General features: G+C 37.2%; 1 pseudogene; it reads right to left on the bottom strand.

Annotated features, from left to right (window-relative positions):
- Positions 1 to 5,362: 5,362 nt before the first annotated feature.
- LOC118357026 lies at positions 5,363 to 5,527 on the bottom strand (annotated as a pseudogene).
- Between the last annotated feature and the right edge of the window lie 2,345 nt (positions 5,528 to 7,872).

The following is a 7,872-nucleotide window of genomic DNA, read 5'->3' as shown; positions in this document are numbered from 1 at the left end:
TCCTAACTCATTGTATGAAGCCATGTTTATCTTGATTCCGAATTTAGATAGATATTACATGAAACGAAAACTATAGACCAATATTTCATGAATGTAGACACAAGAAAACCTCAACAAAATATAAGCAAACCTTGTCTGACCAAATAAAGTTGATTATACGCCATGACTAAATAGGATTTATCTCAGGAAGACAAAGTTGGCTTAATATCTGAAACTCAGTGAATATAATCCATAATATTAATAAAGGACAAATACCATAAGATCATCTCAGTAGATGCATAAAAATATTTCACAAAATCCACCATCCATTCATAATAAAATTCTTTTTATTAACTAGAAATAGAAGGGTATTTCCTCAACATAATAAAGGGTATTTGCAAAATACCTACAGCTGACAACATGCTTAGTGGCCTTAGTGGTGAAAGGTTAAATACTTCCCCCTAAAGTCAGAAACAAAAGAGAGTTTATCCTCACTACTTCTATTCAACAACACACTGGACATTTTATCCAGTACAATTAGGGAGAGAAAAAGAGTATTCAGATTGGAAAATAAGTAAAACTATCTTTATTCAAAACAAGTTTCTCTATATAGCAAATTCTAGGACACACACACACACACACACACACACACACACACACACACTTCTACAACAAAAATAGGAGTTCAAGAAGATTTCAGGATAGATGAATATACAAAAATTAGTTGCATTTCTATAAAGAAGCAGTGAATAGTCTGAAAATGAAATTAAGGAAAACAATTCTACTCACATTAGTAGCAGAAAGAATAAATTACTTAGGGATAAATTTAACAAAAGATATGTAAGATTTATACACTGAAGTCTACAAAACTTTTGTGCCAGAAGCTAAAGAAGACATAAAGAGATGGAAAGATATCCCATGTTTATGGTTTAGAGACTTAATAGTTTTAAGATGGCAATATTCCCAAATTGATCTCCTGATTCATGCAATCCCTAATGAATCCCAGCTGGCCTTTTTTCAGAAATTGACAAGCTCATCCTTAAATTCATATGGTCATGCAAAGAACTAAGAATAGCCAAAATAATCTTAAAAAAACCCAATAAATTTGGAGGACATCTAATTCCCTATTTTATTTTAATTTAATTTAGTTATTTAATTTCATCATGATAAATGTACTCTTTAATCCCGATCCCCTATCTCCCCCCCCCCACCTCCCTCTGGTAACCATCAGTTTGTTCTCTTTAGTTAAGACTGTTTCTTGGTTTGTCTCTCTCTTATATTTCCTTTGCTCATTTGTTTTGTTTCTTAAATCTCACATATGAGTGAGATCATATGGTATTTGTCTTTCTCTGATTGACTTATTTCTCTCTCCTAGCTCTATCCATGTTGTTGCAAATGGGAGAATTTCACTCTTTTTATGGTTGAATAATATTCCATTGTGTGTGTGTGTGTGTGTAAACACGTCTTTTTTATCCATTCATCTATGGACACTTGAGCTGCTTCCATAGTTTGGCTATTGTAAGTAATGCTGCTATAAACATAGGGGTGCATGTATCCCTTTGAATTCATGTTTTTGTACTTTTTTGAATAAATACCCAGTAGAGTGATTCCTGGATCATAGGGTATTTCTATTTTTAACTTTTTGAGGAATCTCCATACTGTTTTCCACAATGGCTGCACCAGTTTGCATTCCCACCAACAGTGCAAGAGGGCTCCTTTTTCTCCACATCCTTGCCAACACTTGTTGTTTCTTGTGTTTTTGACTTTAGCCATTGTGACAGGTGTGAGGTGATAGCTCATTGTAATTTTGATTTGCATTTCCCTGATGATGAGTAATGTTGAGCATCTTTTCATGTGTCTGTTGGCCATCTGTATGTCTTCTTTGGAGAAATATCTGTTCATGTCATCCGCCCATTTTAACTGGATAATTTATATTTTGGGTGTTGAGTTATAGCAATTCTTTTTGTTTTGGATACTAACCCCGTATTGGATATGTCATTGCAAATATCTTCTGCCATTCAGTAGGTTGCCTTTTAGTTTTGTTGATTGTTTACTTTGCTCTCATCCAGGGAGTAAATGCTTAAATACAGGCCCCTGTAGGGGTCACATACTTCAGGAACTCCTTACCTTGCTCGTGGTATATTAATTAAACTCACAATAAAAACAGAGACAGAGCTTGGCTCGAGGCCTTTCGACACCGGAGCATTTGGCCCTCAGGCCTCTCCTTTCTTCTACTAAGGTGTTGAGAAAAATCCTTTCATTCATCTGTCTCAGGGTTTGCTGGCCAAACCCAACAGCTACCATACTGTTTTAACTACTACTGCTTTGTAATATAACTTGAAATCTAGAATTGTGATACCTCCAGTTTTGTTTTTCTTTTTCAAGATTGCTTGCCATTTGGGGTCTTTTATACTTCCCAATTTCAAAACTACAAGGCTACAGTAATCAAGATAGTTTGATAGTGGTATAAGAAAAGATAGAGAGGCTTGTGGAATAGAACTGAGAAGCCCAGAAATAAACCCTTACCTTTATAGTTAACTGATTTTGAACAAAGGTGCCAACACAATTCAGTGGGGTAAAGGATAGTCTTTTCAATAAATGATGCTAGTACACTTGGATGGCCACATGCAAAAAGATGAATTTGGCCAATTACCTCACATAATACACAACATTTAATTCAAATGGATCATATAACTACATGTAAGAGCTAAAACTACAAAATTCCTAGATAAAAAATAAAAACAAAAACACAAGAGGAAACCTTTGAAACCTTGTATGTAGGAAAAATCCTCTCTCTTTCTCCTGTGTGTTTCTCCATTACTCTCATGTGACTACACAGTCACACTTCTGACTCCTGATGTGTGTGGGTTTTCCCAACACCAAGCAATTCTGTGACCCCATCTGGGTTTCCTATAATTTAATTCTATTCTGACACTTCCTATCTGGAGATAGAGTCAAGTCCCACAGGTTAAGGGCTCAATCCCCCAAGACTGCCCTCCACTTCAGATGCTAATTACAAATAGTAGGTTCCCAGATTACCCACAACCTTTGTCCAACTTGGCTACAAATAACAGGTTCTCATCACCTCCTTCCTCTTTGATTTCATTATTTGCTAGAACAGCTCACAGAACTCAGTGAAACACTAATCTTTGCTGGCTTATTATATAATAAAGGATATGCTAAAGGATAAGGATGAACTGCCAGATAAAGTGATACATTGGGCAAGGTCTGGAGGGTCCTGAGAGCAGAAGCTTCTGTCCTCATAGAGTTGGATCACATCATTCTCCTGGTACGTGGATGTGTTCACTGACCTCGAAGCTCTCCAAACCCCCACTATAGTCATTTTATGGAGTTTTCCTTACACAGTCACGATAAATTATTAACTCCATTTCCAGCTCCTCTTCCCTCTCTAGAGAAATATGAACTTGAAAAGTTCTCCTGGTGAAGTCTCAGATGGGTATGAGGAACCTGTTATTGGAAACTGGAAGAATGCCAATCCTTGCTATAAAGTGACAAAGAACTTGGCCAAATTGAGTTCCCATGTGTTGTGAAAAGTAGAGTTTGTAGGGGATGAACTTGGATATTTAGTTGAAGGTATTTCTAAGAAAAATGTTGAAGGCATGGCTTGCATTCTCCTGACTGCTTATAGTAAAATGTGAGAGGAGAGAAATAACTGGAAAAGGAATTATCAAGCAAAAAGGAACCAATGGGAAGATTTGAAAAATTCTCAGTTAATCCATATTTGCAAAAAATGAAGTGTGCTCAAGAAAGAACACCATAGGTGTGTGGCTAGACAACCTCCACTAAAGACATCATGGGTGTGCGACGTGTGGATCCAATCAACCATCCCAGCAGAAGCACTGCAGCTTGGACTGAGGAGGAACAGAGTTGGGATGACATGAAGAAAGCTTGTCAGACCTCTGGAATTCCACAGGCAAGATATGGAATGACATAGCTGTCTGGATGTGAACACATGTCATCCTTTAGTAACAGGGAAAAAGGACCCCAAAGGTGGCTGCCACTGCACATGCCCGGCCAGCAAGACTGTCTCCTTCTTGGTTGCAGAGGGTTTGGGGCTGCAGCTCAGGGCTGTGAGGGAGCAGCACCTGTGAGGGAGAAGGGCCACTGGAGGACAGAACATTTGAGCCAAGGAGGATTATTCTCTAGCCTTGAAATTGAATGGAATTTTCCACAAAAGCATCTTAAGATTAGCTGCATATATTAATGTTTATAAATGTGTTCTGTAGAAGTTTTGCAGGCTGAAGAATCAAAGATGCTAGGGCTGATGTTGTTATAATAAACTAAATCTTTGAATAACTTACAAATCTAATGAAATTTGCTCTGCTAGGTTTTGGGCTTGCTTAGGAATTGTCACCCTCCTTCTTTACAATTTCTTCTTTTTGGAATGAACATGTCTATCGTATGTCTGTCCCACCATTGTGTTTTGTAAGCAGATACCTTGTTTGGTTTCACAGTTTCACCTCTGCAGTGGAATTTTGCCTCAGGATGAACCATCCCTCTACTCTTAACCATACCTGATTTTGATGCTATTTAGATGGTATTTTAGACTTAAAGTTGAAGCTGGAATAGGTTAAGACTCTTGTGGCTGTTGGGATAAGGTGAATGAATATATTTTGCATGTGAGGACATGAATTTTGAAGAACCAGAGGATGGAGTGCTATGGGTTAAATTGTGTCCTTGTACAATTCATATGTTGAAGTTCTAACGCTGAGTACCTCAGAATGTGAATGTATTTGGAGATAGAGTTTTAAGGAGGTAATTAAGGTTAAATGAGGTCATGGGGGTGGGTTCTAATCCAGGATGACTTGCTCTTTTTTTTAAGATTTTATTTATTCATTTTATTTTAGAGAGAGTGCCAGTCAGGGGAGGAGCAGGGATGGGGAAGAATCTCAAGGAGACTCTGTGCAGAGCATGGAGCCTGATGTGGGGCTCTACCTCACAACCCTGAGATCATGACCTGAGCTGAAACCAAGAGTCCCATGCTCAATGACTGAGCAACCCAGGCACCCCCAATATGACTTGTTCTTATAAGACGAGGAGGCTAGGACACACACAAAGGAAAGACCATGTGAGGACACGGGGGGGTTGGGGGGAAACAGCCATCTACAAGCCAAGAAGAGCGGCTTCAGAAGAAATCCACTATGCTGACACTTTGATCTCAGAATTGCGAGCAAATAAGTTTCCGTTTAAGCCAAAAAGCAGTAATGAATGCATTCTACTACATAGATGAACCTCTACTATATAGATGAACCTCAAAAACAATATGCTAAGTGAAAGAAACTAGACACAAAAGAGAACATTATAAGAGTTTGTTTATATGAAATGTCCAGAAAAAGCAAATTTATAGTGACAAAAAGAATAGTAGTGGTTGCCTGCGAGTAAGAATGGGGAGTGACTGCAAACAGGCACAAGTTTTCTTTTTGGGTTAATGGAAATGTTATAAAATTAGATTTTGGTGTAAGTTACATACTTTGTAAAGTTACTAAAAATTCTTCACTTGATCTTAGCCAAAAGGCCGAGAAGCGATGTGTTACTAAAAATTCTTGAAGTGTAATCTTAATATAGGTGAATTTTATGGTGTGTAAATTTTATCTCTATAAAGATGTTTAAAAACTTAATGGTTGAAAAGAATTATTGAATATGATACTTGTTGGATCACAGAAACATGATTATGTTTTACTTTAATGTGTCTATACTTAAGATTTATTTCTTCAATAGAATAGTGGGTTACCTTTAAGCACCTAGGATAATTGCATTCATATTGTGGTAGTATCATGAATTTTTCTCTTATTTCTTTTTAAAAAGGGCTTTGAAGCACAATAGGCTGATTAAACATTGGGACAGTGAGAAGTCAATATTGTCAATTTTTTTTTGCCTAAAAACAATAGTCCAACTCCTGGATTTTAGAACCATTTGTATATCTCATTAATGTACAGCCCTTTAGATATTGGTTATACAAACTCATATTTCCTTCTGCTTGCTGAGAGCTGTACAGACTGTAATAACTACTTTGAAGATTTAATTTATTTGAGAGAGAGCACAAGTGGGAGGGAGAGCAGAAAGAGAGGGAGAAGCAGACTACCCGCTGAGCAGGGAGCCCACTGAAGGGCTTTGGGATCAAGACCTGAGCCAAAGGCAGATGCTTAACTAACTGAGCCACCCAGGAGTCCCTGTAATAACTACTTTGAAAAACTACCTGGCCTAACAAAATGACTTGGGTCATTCATTAAGTGATAATAATCCCAATGAAGGCAAAAAGATTAAAAACAACAAGAAGTGGGGGTAATTATGGGAACATCAAAAACTCTGCAGTAGTCTAAATATTCTAACGTGTTCACCACTGAACTAATCATATTAACTTCAGTCAGAATGTTTGCAGGGAGCTAAATTCTGAGTTCCACCTTGAATTGCCAGGTCATCTCTCTTATCCTACAGACGCAGACTTATTGAAAAAGAATGACACAGAGGCCCACATAAGATATGTTAAGGAGCAGAAAACAAAGATTAAAGTGATGGTAAAACATGACCTTGAAAACAGGAATCCAATTTTAGGTCCCAGATAATACTGTTCCTGGCTGTCTCAAAAGACATCAAGTTGCTATATCTAAGTTCTGATTTTTTTAATAGAATGGATTCTTTTTTTAATGAGATATAAATGACATATCACATTATATTAGTTTCAGATGTATGACATAATGATTTGATATTTGGACATATTGCAAAATGATCACCATAGAAAGTCTAATTAATATCTATCTCCATACATAGTAATGGAATTTTTTTCTCGTGAAAACAACTTTTATTGCACTACTGGGTATTTACCCCAAAGACACAGATGTAGTGAAAAGAAGGGCCATATGCACCCCAATGTTCATAGCAGCAATGTCCTCAATAGCCAAACTGTGGAAAGAGCCGAGATCTTCAACAGATGAATGGATAAAGAAGATGTGGTCCATATATACAATGGAATATTACTCAGCCATCAGAAAGGATGACTACCCAACTTCTGCATCAACATGGATGGGACTGGAGGAGATTATGCTAAGTGAAATAAGTCAAGCAGAGAAAGTCAATTACCATATGGTTTCACTTATTTGTGGACCATAAGGAATAGCATGGAGGACATTAGGAGAAGGAAGGGAAAAATGGCGGGGGGGGGAATCGGAGGGAGAGATGAACCATGAGAGACTATGGACGCTGAGAAACAAACTGAGGGTTTTAGACGGGAGAGGTGTGGGGGGATGGGTTAGACCAGTGATGGGTATTAAGGAGGCACGTACTGCATGGAGCACTGGGTGTTATGTGAAAACAGTGAATCGTGGATCACCACATCAAAAACTAATGATGTTTTTGTATGGTGACTAACATAACATAATAAAAAAATTTTTTTAAAAAGATTTAGTTGCTTAGCAACTTCCAAATATGCAATGCAGCATTATTAACCATAGTCACCATGCTGTACATCTCATCTCCATGACTTATTTATTTTATAACTGGAAGTTTGTGCCTTTTGGCTTCCCTCAACCATTTTGCCCACGCTGCAATTTCCACCTCTAGTAACCACCAATCTGTTCTATGTATCTATGAGCTTAGTGTTTGTAAATTTTATTTTTTATTTTTTTAAATTCTACATTCCACATGTAAGTGAGATCATATGGTACTTTTCTTCTCTCACTGACTTATTTCACTTAGCATATTGCCCTCAAGATCCATTCATATTGTCACAAATAACAGGACTTTACTTTTTATTACGGTTGAAAAATATTCCATTGTGTGTATACCTATTTTCTTTAGTCAGTTATCCATTGATGAAAATATAGGTTATTTCCATATCTTAGTTATTGTAAATAATGCTGCAGAGAACATGGGGTG

Source organism: Zalophus californianus, chromosome 5 (assembly GCF_009762305.2).
Source record: "Zalophus californianus isolate mZalCal1 chromosome 5, mZalCal1.pri.v2, whole genome shotgun sequence".
NCBI lineage: Eukaryota > Metazoa > Chordata > Mammalia > Carnivora > Otariidae > Zalophus > Zalophus californianus.
The sequence above is the reverse complement of the archived record's forward strand: the minus strand, read 5'-3'. Positions and strand labels throughout refer to the sequence as shown.